General features: G+C 37.1%; 1 long non-coding RNA gene across 1 annotated transcript; it reads left to right on the top strand.

Annotated features, from left to right (window-relative positions):
• Positions 1-4,055: 4,055 nt before the first annotated feature.
• LOC141591226 (uncharacterized) lies at positions 4,056-7,515 on the top strand. Its single transcript, XR_012520745.1, has 3 exons — positions 4,056-4,135; positions 4,230-4,301; positions 7,305-7,515. It is a non-coding gene; the product is annotated as an uncharacterized LOC141591226 (long non-coding RNA).
• The last annotated feature ends 5,473 nt before the right edge of the window (positions 7,516-12,988 follow it).

A 12,988-nucleotide genomic window follows, 5' to 3' on the forward strand; every position in this document is an offset into this window, starting at 1 on the left:
TACGCAGTAGACAATTTCTTCCCCTTTTGCTACGTTGCTTTTGCTCTTTACTTGCCGGATTTCAATACTTTGTAATTTTTCTTTCTTTTTTATTCAACCTTTAATTATCTTTTGCATTCTTAATTACTTGTTCTTAATTTCTGCTTTAATCAGTATTTTTATTAGTTTATGTTATTTCTTATTAATCATCTTTATACTATGTCTTTCTTCGTTTCATTAATCGTTGTTAATTCTATAATCGCCATAAGTAGCTAAATTCTCTGTTGTTAGGATTAGGGGAGCCATGGTAGTGAACCGATGATGTTGTAATTAGATTAGATGGTTTGATTGTGAGAATTATTTCATAACAATTTAATTGTAATCGTTTAGTTGAGTGCACGCTTCTAAACTAGTTAATCCGGTTAAATTCATACCTAGATCGAGAGATTGGAATGAATAGACTTGTTATGAACAATAGACTACACTAATGAGGGCGAGAGCTAAGTTAGTAGTGTTTTAGGGCAGATAGCGGACCGAGAGGACCTTTCTTTTACCCTTCTCACATTAGACCGACTGATCTCATTATGACTGAATTGGCTAATTACCATGGTGAACCTATATCCTAGAATTCTTCTCTTTATTTGATCAAAACTTATTTCATTTGCTATTTTTATTGCACTTTTTCTCTCAGCCTTAATCTCATTTAGTAGTTTAGAAATCAAATCAAAACACCCCAATCTGTTACCGTGACGGACTAGAGTAACAAGTAGATATAATAGCCTCCCTGTGGAGTATGATACCCGACTTACCTCTACTATATTAGTTGAGCCTGTTGGTTTTTTTTTTGATAGGGTTGCGACAACCGTGTCATTGGTCTTGACGCTAACCCAAGAAGGGGGATGGTTCATGCTTGAAGTCATCAAGTCGGGTTGGGTCGGTTCCGACATTGGTCCACGTCTCAAGGTGAGTTTATGTTTCGCCATCATCTTTTAGTAGGTCTTGAATAGTCTAGTAATAGGATGTGATTACTACTTGTAGGATTCATCTCGGAGTCTTCCTTGGCTAGTTGTTGGATGCACTTTCATGGAATAGCAAAAAAGGTAGGGTTTCCCTACTCAGTTGATTGCGTAATTGATTTAAGATTGATGATTGTGATTTAGTTGATATGATAAACATTGTTGTTGATTGTATCCTGGAGTATTGGAGTTGTGGTGGATTGACTATGATTGTGAGGTGCATCCTCAGCTGAATGGAGTCACTTGCGGGAGTGGCTTCACGCCCTTGATTCGCCCCTTGTGCAACCCGCCACAAGAGGGGATGTGAACATTAAGGAACATAAGTTGTTGCTCGTTGCGATGAGAGGGGCTTAGGTGGGCAAGGCTGAGGTCCCCCGTTGGCGGTGTGGATTATCCATTGCGGCAGTAATTCGGTAGGACTACACACTTAAGTGTGTAGGCAGTATTGGGATATGATGGGAAGTGGAGGATGATTGTGGAATTGTTATCATTGACTTAAGTGTTTTGCTTATCTTTATTATTCATTGAACTGACCCCGTGTTGTGTTTTCAAAACTATGGTGATCCATTCGAGGATGGTGAGTAGTTTGTTTAGCAGGTACAGCTAGTCTTGATGCTTGCAGGACATGGAAGGGAACTGAGTCATCATGTTACCGATATAGATATCGATGTTACTCATGTCTAGTAGTTATCCCAGTAGTATCTGTTGTATCTTTCCCACGTTGGTTTATAATGTAGAGTGTAAAGCTAATTAATAAATACTCTGTTATTGTTTATTTGATCTACTTACCTCGGGAAATCGAGATGGTAGCACCTTTATATACTGGGGTGGTCCTTGGTAAGGCACCTTGGTGTATGGGGGTGTTACACAAGGAGTAAGGTGTTTGTGAAGAATGAGCAAGGACCAATGATTTGTGAGGTGGTTTTGATAGAAAAAGAGAAGGTGGTAGCTCTTGAAGATGTTTGTGATCCTTCAAAGACTGTGAAGCTTACAAGTGTGGAGGTTAAGGAGGATGCTAAAGAGGGAATGGGAAATACGTTTGTTGAGGTGTATCCCCACAAGGATGAAGCACCTCAAATTTGCTTTGAAGTGCCATCCAACTTACTCCCCAAAGAAGCTCACGAGTCGCCTCACTCTTACTTAGTTTTCATCAAGTTCATCCCATCCTTCAAGGAACCATATCGTGACAAGAAACCGTTGATTAAGCATGAAAACTTGAGACACTTGTCATCTGTTTACTATTTCCTTACTTATGCCTGCTATGTGGGTGATCTATGCTATGGACATGCCTCTTTTCTATGGGCTAATGTATTTGATAAGTTGCTTAGGGCGTTGAGTTGTTTCGCTCTTGACTCTTGAAAAAAAGAAGATATTAAAAGGCGTCGAGCAAATGACGAAAACTAAAAGCGCTTTACAGGAGGCAACCTGTACTCCTTTTAGATTTCTTTCTTTCCCTTTGCATTTGTAGTACTCTCCTCCACATTGAGGACAATGTGGAAACTAAGTGTGGGGGAGGAGATTTGTTGTAACATATGTAAGCTTTATTTCATGTTTTGAGGCGCAACAAAAAAAAAATCCGGCTAGGTGAAAACCCACAAGGGTAGGCACCTATGCAAGCTTGGAAAAGGTGGTCGAGGACAAAATGAAAACCCGAAAGGGCATTCCGGGCAAAATGAAGAAACGAGTGCGAGCCACCATGAGAGGAAAGGAAAAGCTAAGGTGAAAACCCGAAAGGGCACCTTAAGCAAAACGAGGGATTTCCAACCTAAAAAAATCGAAAATTTGAGAAATGAAACACCAAAAAGATGGAGGGATAATAAGGGAGTGATAAGGAGGGTCATGGAAGCAGGCTAGCTTTAGGACATAATTTCTTTTTGTGTCACAAAAATTTGCTTCCAATTGGTGGTTTTTCCGATTGGCTACTTGTGTTAGTTGATTTTTAAGGGTGTTTGACCAACCAAGTAGCATGATCCTACATTACATGGAGTGATAAGGGGGTGATATAAGTGGAGTAATGTGATGATTTATGAGGTTGTGTAGGCTACTTCCCTATCACCTTGGGATAAGGTGAGAGTGACTGTCTCTTGCTTGGAGACATAAGAAGGGTGTAGTTGTGATGAGTCGGTGTTGGAGGTGTGTTGTGTCTTGTAATGAGGGTGATATAAGGAGGGCGAGTGATAGAAGAGAGTGTCCGCAATATTTGAGTCTAGATTTTCTTTTTCGTGTTAGGTGGTTGTTTATGAGGGAGGTGTAAGAAGGGTGTTGTGAGGTAAGAGTGATCGGTTCTCTTACACTCGCTAATTGGACTTGTGATTTGAAATGTTAATCTCGAGTTTTACTCGGGACGAGTAAAAGTTCAAGTGTGGGGGAATTTGATAGCACAATAAAGAGCCATGTTAATTAGGATTAATTAGCTATCTATTAGTGTTATATTATGGGTCATTTGTAACACCCGCGAATTTCCCATTTTGACATTTAAAATTTATTAAACCGTTTGATTGCTTTATTTTATATTTTTGAATTATTCAATTTAATAATTTTATGTCAAACACGATTTTTATAAACGTATTATATAAAAACTCATTTTTATAAAAAATACGTACGATTAAATTATATTTTTAAGGCACGATTTATATAATAATATATGTATACGTGTTTTAGTCGGATAATAATAATATTAATAATAATAGAGTTCCGTCCTAGATTATAGTAGGTTTAAAATGAAATTCCGTCTAACAATAGACCTTCACATTTTCATATGTAAAACTATTTTTACTCTCGACCAATAAAAATTCGACAACACGCGTACCACCTACTCACTCACACCCCACATTTATATAATTATTATTATTATTATTATTATTATTATTATTATTATTATTATTATTATTATTATTATTATTATTATTATTATTATTATTATTATTATTATTATATTACTACTCCCTTACGTCCCCACCCCTGCTCCCTTCCTTTTCTCTTTTGTTTTATCACCAACAACAACAATCCCCAGCAGCAACAACAACCATACTCACCCTCCATTTTCATCAGCTTCTTTACCAGATTTCGACCCCATTTCTTCACCATTCCTCTTAATTTTTGCACCATTCTTCTCCTTATCTCTTCCTTCATCTTTTAAGGTAAGAAAGACACAGTCTTGTGGAGTTTTCGTCTCGACCCGTCTCATGAATGTTGCGTTTTTAAGCTAATCTCGGCTGTCATTACGATTTCTAGGTGAAGCTTTGAGGACCCAGAAGGAAACTCGTTCATAATAGACCATTCTCTCGAAGATTGAAGAAAGTTAAGGTAACGGTGATAGGTTACTCGACAAAACGTCGGGAAACTCGCCCTTCCTACTCGGTCTTTACTTTGTTTTTCGTAAAGTTTAAGCCTTTTTGTGTTCCCTCATGTATGTCGTTAAATATGTGGTGATGATGGTCATTTACACGGCGGTTTGGATAGCTTGGACTCGTTTTAAACTGGATTCGGGATGGGGGGATTTTATCGGGTTCACTGCGTGTCTAGTGTTTTTGTACTGCCGCTGTTTCTGTTTTCTTCCCTCCCTGAGCTTATTTATTTCCGTCTCGAAATAAAGCTTGAAATGGTCTGTTTTCATGGATTTTCGTGTCCTGTTGGGATGTGAGTAGTAGTTGCTATTCTCGCTTTGGGCTGTACTTTGTTTCCGCCGAAAGTTTAGTTTCATTTTCGTCTGAAATTGTGTGGTATTGCCTGCTGAATTCGAATTGGAGAGCCGTGATAGGCTGTGTTAAGCCCTGTTTGGGACGGGTAGTATAGCACCTCAGTCATGCTTTCAGGCTACTACTCACCCTCCAACGTCGTCTGGTGTACACTCGACCTTGACTCGGTTTTTACGTGTTTGGGTGTGTAGTTCGTTCCTTAGATATATAAATTATTTATCTTGCTTCTTTCTTGTTCTTATTTGAAGAAAAATGGAGTCTTTAGCTCCATGGATGACTACTTGTATAAAGTGGTGGTTGTTGTGGCAAATTGGACGAAAATGGGACGGTTTTATATGCGTGTTCGGGACCGTTCCGAGCTTGTTACATACATGTGAAACTCTTCTTGTTGTCGTTGCTTGTTGTATGGGAAGAACTCCGCCTTGTCATGCATAATAATCCGTCTTATATGGGCCTCAAGTAGGCTGTTTATGCGGGTGTCCATGGTCTGTTTTGGGCCTACTTTCGTGTTGTTTTTGGGACTGTTTTAGGACGCTCTTCTGGGGTCGTGTTTAAGGATTGTTTTGGCGTAATTGGACTATTCGAAATATCTAAATTTTCTACTCGTATTTTATATAACGTAACTCGTTAAATATCGTCCTTTTACATATTGATACAAGTTGGGCTCACTACTCCTTAGTTTTTGGGCTCTCTTTGTTGTACTAAATGGATTCATTATATTTTAATTGTTGGGCTTTATGTGAGTAAATGGTTGGACTTCATATGACTAAACTTTTGGGTTGTACATGATTAAGTGTTTGGGCTTGTTGTATGCCACTTATTGGATTTCATATAAATCTTATATTGGGCTTCACATGATTATGGTGTTAGGTTTAACATGTTCCATTTAATGGGTCATGTATAGTTTGTGTTTTGGGCTCGTAAATGAGTCACTTGAATTGGTCACATTTTATCTCGTAAATTATTCATTATCACTTGTTATATTTCATCTAACCGGCATGTTAAATTATGAAGTGGAATACTTATTAATTTAATGCATGTATGAAATATTTATTATAAATAGTTACTTATGAGAGGTCGTATTCTAGATAATGTCTAGTATTGTTCGGTTGTGAGAGTTTTGGTTCTACCGGAATACTAGGGGTGAGCCAGAGGCCCTCTAGTTGCGGTATGAACGTCGGGAGTGATGTTCCCATCTGTACTTATGGTGCTGCAAACCATAAGTATGAATGTGACATTTATAATCCCGACCCTGAGTCTTGATCCTATCGGATACTAGGGGTGAGCCAGAGGCCCTCTAGTTGCGATATGATTCGGCGGGAGTGATGTTCCCATCCGTACTCATGGTGATGCAGACCATAAGTATGAATGTGACATTAATCATCCCGTCCCTGAGTCACGGTCCTATCGGATTCTAGGGGTGAGCCATAGGCCCTCTAGTTGCGGTAAGGTCGTTGGGATTGATGTTCCCATCCGTACTTATGGTGAGATGCAAGCCATGAGTATGAGTGTGACATTAATAATCCCGTTCTATGTGCTTGTTTGTTGTGCTTGGTTGTTGTGCTTGCTTATTATATTTGGCCATGTTTTAAAGGTAACCGCTGAGCCAGATACTTGTTTGTTGTGCCTCGGACATGTTTTAAAGGTAACCTCTGAGTCGGGCACTTGTTTGTTGTATTTGGCCATGTTTTAAAGGTAACCGCTGAGCCAGATAATTGTTTGTTGTGTCTCGGACATGTTTTAAAGGTAACCTCTGAGCCGGACACTTGCTTGTTGTATTTGGCCATGTTTTAAAGGTAACCGTTGAGCCAGATACTTGTTTCTTGTACCTCGGACATGTTTTAAAGGTAACCTCTGAGTCGGGTACTTGTTTGTAGTATTTGGACATGTTTTAAAGGTAACCGCTGAGCCAGATACTTTATATGTTGTGTCTCGGACATGTTTTAAAGGTAACCTCTGAGTCGGACACTTGTTTGTAGTATTTGGACATGTTTTAAAGGTAACCGCTGAGCCAGATACTTTATGTGTTGTGCCTCGGACATGTTTTAAAGGTAACATCTGAGTCGGGCACTTGTTTGTAGTATTTGGACATGTTTTAAAGGTAACCGCTGAGCCAGATACTTTAGAGGTCGTGCCTTGGACATGTTTTAAAGGTAACCGCTGAGCCAAGGTACTTAAGGACTTGTGTCTCGGACATGCTTTAAAGGTAGCCTCTGAGCCGGATGCTTTGTTTATTATGTGATTATAGTAGCCTCATTTCGTGTTTTGTATGTTATTTGCCTTTTAAGGTTCATGGCTAAGGTTTCCATTCACGTGTTTCATGATGTTAATCTTGTTTATCCGTGACCTATGATATTCTATCGTGTTTATAGTTGTATTATCATTTATGACGTTTTAGTTAGATTGTCTCATGTGTAAGTATCTTATGCCTTATCTATGATTAACTACGCATGTTTTGAATGTTAGTCTCATATCTCAATGCTTGCATCAAATGGTTATATTCATGATCTTCTAATATGTTCTTGTTTATCTGTGTTTCGACATTTTGTGGCTGGGAGAACCTTGAGTTACTCCCCACTGACTGTGGCGTTCATGTTTACATGAATGACAGGTTGTGAAGATGCTTACGTGGGGAAGACGTGTGGGCTAGCGAGAACTAAACCTTGGACTAGTAGTTGGTTTATTAGGATTGTTTAGACTCCCCTTTTATCTTTTGTCATTCGAGGGATATATTTTCCCTCACCTTTGACTATCGCGTTTGTATAATTTAATCTTTATTTCCGCATTCTTTATTTGTCTTTTAGATTTTTATGAACCCGCGCTTTATATACTTTAAAAGTTTCAAAAATTCCCTAAAATTCCGCATTTTATAAGTTATATTTTCCGCGTTATTGCGGGGGTTCACATCATTAGTTTACGTTTTGCAAATAATTGCTTTTCTTATCCTTTACTTGTGATTTGGCTAAATAAGGTTCATTTTGTAGACTTTTAGAAATGGTAATGTAACATGTTGATAATGGTTATATTGTATGGTTTGGTGAATTATAATGGGTTGAAGCTTTGAAGAGAATAAGTCACGTGCTTGTTCAATGAAAGTCGAAGACAAGGTCAAGAGTCAAACCGTGAAAGCCAACAAAAGTCAAGGGTCAATCCTGAACCTTATTAAACCAAGGGAACAAGTGAAAAGTCAAGAAAAGTAACCTAATGGAAGATTTGAAGCCTTGGCATAGACAAACAAGAGCCAAAATGAAGAATTGAAAACTCGGTTTCACAAGGGTCAACTTCAAATGGATATATCTCGAGTTATACACCTCATATTGATTCAAGGACAAGTGGAGGTGAAAGCTTGTGATCTTAGCTTTTCAACGGTAGGTCACACGCCTCATTGTTCCAAGAAACGAGAGAGATATGGCTCTCGCAAAAACGCGCTGCCAGGCTCAAAAGCGCAGGCTGAGCTTTCTACTGTTTCGAAGGCTCGTGATTCTCTATTTTGAAGACCCACCAATTTTGCCTTAACCTAAAGCCAATCGCTAAGGGTATAAATACCCATATTTTGAGATCTTAGAGAATACCTCCTTACCATCTTAGATCTAAAATATCTCGTGCTTTGCTTTTAATCTTGTAATAATTAAACCTTAATCTTTCCATTTTCATTGTAATCTTTCCACAAAAATTGGGTTGTAAAATGACTATGGTTGGCTAAGTTCTTATTACTTGGTTTAATTTCATTCAAAGTTTTTAACTTTGGTATTGTAAGACCTCCTAGTCTCTCTTAATTTATCTAATACTCCTTTTTGTGCTTAATTTCATATGTTGAATGAGTTTATGTTTGGTTTGGCCAAACATGCTTATTATTGTTCAACTCTTGCAAATCTTAGAGAAATGGTTTAATCTATCTAGGATTGTTTGAAGCAAATTTGTTGTATTTTGATTTGGTTTAAAGGAATCATATAACAAATAGGAAAGTTTACGTCTTTTTCTCATTTGTATGGTTTAATCTTGTGAGGAATTAATCCTAGCTTCATCTTTTGGTTAAATCTTAATGCTCAAGCTTACTTAGTCTCTTTTCATGGTTTAATGACTTGTTGTCTAATCTTAAAGGGTGCATATTGATGGTTTAATTTACATGTACACAACATCTTGAGATGGTAGTATTGGGTGGATATTTTAAGAGAGTAAAAAGGGTCAAGCTTTGCTAATTGTTGGTTATTAAGAATAATTTACACCAAGTTCTCTTTAATATTGAATTTTCTTGCATACCAAGTGTTTGTCATATTGCGTTGTTAGTAAAGATTGCAAATTTCTTTTACATTCATATTACAAATCAACTCAAGTCTCTTTTGTCTATGTTCATCTATTGTTTTCCATTGTTAATAACCATTGTGTGTTTATAAAGTAGATTAGTGAGCCTTAATTAGTAGTTAGAGTCTTAGTTAGTGTTTAATAGTTTAAAAGTCGAGTCTTAGTTCAACATTCTTTTCTTGGGTTCGACCCTTACTTGCACTATATTACTTTATCAATTAGAGTAGTCTAGAGTTTAGTTTGGCTTATAAATTGTTAATTTGGTAGTTTAATTCTAGTATTTACCACCCTAGAATTTCGTCTGTCATATAGTACAGTACAATTAGTAATTAATAGTTTTATTGCAATATATAACAGCGGTTATTATGTTAATTATTTTCGAGTATTTGGTACTATGTTTTGTTTGCGTGTTGTAGGCCTTATCAAAGCGTGTCCAAATATCGTGGACTGAAGTCCGAACCGTGTCCAAATGAACTAAAAATATCACACAGCTTTATATGTGGAGAAATACTAGTGTTCTCTGGGAGGACGTCCTCCTTGCACTCAAAGGAGGAGGACCATCCTTCTCATTTTTATTTTTATCCGCCTCAGTGTAAGGAAAACATCCTTTCAGAGGACACACCTTGTATTCTACCGGTATCAAGAACGCTGATTGGGAGAGTGTTCATGTTTTCTAGGCTAAGTGTAATACCTCGTATTTATTTAAGTATAGCTAGACCGAATAAAGAACCCACTATGCCGAGTGCAGATCCACTCAACCGAGTGGAGGACCGAGTACTTCAATACAGTAGACTGGAAAGTCTAGAAAGTCGGTCACTCGACCGAGTGCCGGTCGAGGGAGTCTTATACGAGAAATGTTTCGTGAGATGTCGCTTTCATAACCCTATCATTTCAGATTTCCTACACCAAAACCCCCTCAAAACACTATTCATCACTCTCTAAATTTCACCAACTTCTCTCTAAACTCTCCACCCTTAAATTCTCTCAAGAACCCTAATTTCTTTAAGGGAGATTCTTGCCTTCTTAGCCTTCTTCTTTGTTGTAAGTAGATTTACACTTCCTCTTCTCCTCTATTTTGTTTTAATAACTCTATTTAGTTAGTAGATTAATCCTTACTTGATTATGTTGTAAGAATTCAAAGGGGTTAAGTTAGTATGTTGTTATAATTGATTGTAGTGTTAATTATAATAACTATTATGTGTAGGAAGCATCATTGAGGAGCATTTCTAGGGATTAGCTTGTTGAATTGTGAAGATAAGCTCAAGGTAGGGTTTCCCTACTTAGCTATGGTGTTATGAGTGTTTAATTGTGCATTTAATATCATTAATTACATTTAACTCATGGTAGTTGCAATTTAACAAGTGTTGGATAATTAGGATTTGGTACATATTGCGGTCTCATGATGATTTTGGGAAGAATGAGTATGGTGAACGAATCTAGTATTAATTACCTTGCACTATAACATGTTAATGAGCAATTAAAGGAAGAGAAAATGAATTAATGAAGTTATGAGCATGAATCGATTGTTGTATGAATTTAATGGCATGCTTGTTTTGTTAATTGTTCTTGTTGTTGGTGAATTGTTGACTTTGGAGATTGTTGGAGGATGTTGATGATGGTTTCGGAGACGGAAGACGGTTGGGAAACCGTCTTCCGCTCAAGTCTCCCTTGGAGCTTCCCACTCCAAAGGAATGTGCACATTCTTGGGTTATGAAGGGACTCATGCGGTGAGGCATGTTGTCTGGCAGGGGACTCGAGTCGCACTAGGGCCCGGTACCACGAACGTGTTCCGAGTACCTTAGTGGTTTTGGTGACGTCGTTGGCGTGTACCGGTCACGGTTGGAGGAGATGAGTTTGGTGGATGCTTGTCATGTTAACATACCTAATTAAATTAGTAAGTTCGTTGCATCTCTTGTTTATTATTGAACATTCATATCATTGGCTAACACTTGGGTTTGAATGTCTGTGATGAACCATATTGTGATTTCCGTCCATATGAGGAGCAGTGCCGACAGGTGCACATGTTTGAGTAGCGGGCTTGGGAGCAGTCTACCTTGTTATCGCCACTTGTACTTATTTTAGTTTTTGACATTTGAGACTCCTTTCGATTTGGTTGTACTAATGGGATGATTTTCATAACCCTTAACTTGTGGTTACCTTACTTTACAACTTAATTAATTATTATGTTATCTAAAGTACTCCTTTACTTGTTGTTCACACTACACTCTTGAAAAACCAAGGCTTGTGACACTTTCATATGATGGGAATTGCTTAGAGAAAGGGTCCCGACATATGGGGGTGTTACACTAAGTTTGCCAAAGACACAGGTCACAAATCTTATAATAACTCACATTGGTTAATGTAAGTTGTAACAATGACTTGTATATGTAGAAAACCTAACGATTTTTATAGTTACATCTTTATAATCGATAAAAAAGTGTCATTACGCATATTCCTCTTGTATGTGCTAAATTTATACATAAAATTTATACATAAAACTGTCTAACTAGTAACTACTGTCGTCTAGGTATGAATGTATAGAGAAGTTTCTTCGAATTGTCAAAAAAAGAGGAGACAAGGAGCCAAGGACTCAAGTTGGATGCAAGGTAATCAAAGACGTCATTATTGTTTAACACTTGCTATATACTCAAGTTGGATACAAGGTATATCCTTATTATGATATTATTGGCAAGGCGTCTTTCGTAGACCATCCTGCATTGACATTTCATGCATGTTTGGCCTTCCAGATGACCAAGGTATGTATACCGTATGGCGTATACAGTATGTATCGTGTGATTTTGTTGCTGTAAAAATAGGGTCGTCCAATGGATTTAAAAGGTTCGGTTCAAAGATAATTTAAGGCCTTATATATAGCTAATAGTTTTCAACATGACTTAAGTACTATCCCTTGTTACTTTATGAGCTAAATTAGCCCAGTTTTCTAGTCTTCAAAAAATCACCGAGTGTTTGTTACTTCAGCACGCGATAAGAAACCAGGGAAAAGAGTAGTTTATCGGCTTTGAGAAAATGTATTTTAAGGAATAATTATTTTGTTATTTATTTTGCGTTTTAACATTAAACTCTATTTTGTTGGAGTAACAATGTACTTTGTGTTTTTAATAAAAAAAAAATCACTATTAATGAAATAATGCATACCACTTCACGTATATTTGTGATTTATAACTATGACAACATTATCAGAGGGGACGATATAATTTTGCACAAATTCTCATTATAGACGGACAATATCCGCCTATACGTATAGACGGATACCATTTTCCCTCACAAAATACCCATTTGCCATAGAAAGGGAAGCACATGAGGGGTGCCCCACCTTGTCCCCCCTACCCATTTTATTAGAGGTCTTTACCCGTCTGTTCGCCCCACCCGTCTATACCAAGACCTATTGATAATATTGATGTCGCTTTCAGCATTGACCACAATGCTTATAACTACTTCTCCATATAAAGTATTACTTATTACAGAGTATTGTTTTTTTTTAATAGAATTGCAAAATACTTTTTTTATCTTGATTATTTATTTGCCTTTGATTAAATGCTTCTTACAAGAAATAGAAAAGGCAAACAAATGATTGAAATAAAGAGAATATAATTTAATTTAATGTTTAAATTCATAATATATTATTAATTGATAGTATAATTAAGATATTTATGCGTAAGTTGGTACAAATTTCACACTCTCAATATGGAGTAATTTTCTTTTGATCCAGAAGTATCCTTGTGTACGAACAGACAATATTACATTTCCTAAGAACATCCCTTTAGAAAAGCGCATACAAACATAAATTAAATGACAAAATCAACGTAGACAAATAAAAAGGTCAAATCTTCAGGACAATCTAGGCGAATATGCATGAGATGTTAAGAAAAGTCTCAACAATTCAGGCAGTTTCTCAGCAAATTTTCAGGACAATCCAAAGCTATAAATAATGCCACAAGTTTACGAAAAATTACACAACACACACAAAATAAA

Source organism: Silene latifolia, chromosome 7 (genome assembly GCF_048544455.1).
Source record: "Silene latifolia isolate original U9 population chromosome 7, ASM4854445v1, whole genome shotgun sequence".
NCBI lineage: Eukaryota > Viridiplantae > Streptophyta > Magnoliopsida > Caryophyllales > Caryophyllaceae > Silene > Silene latifolia.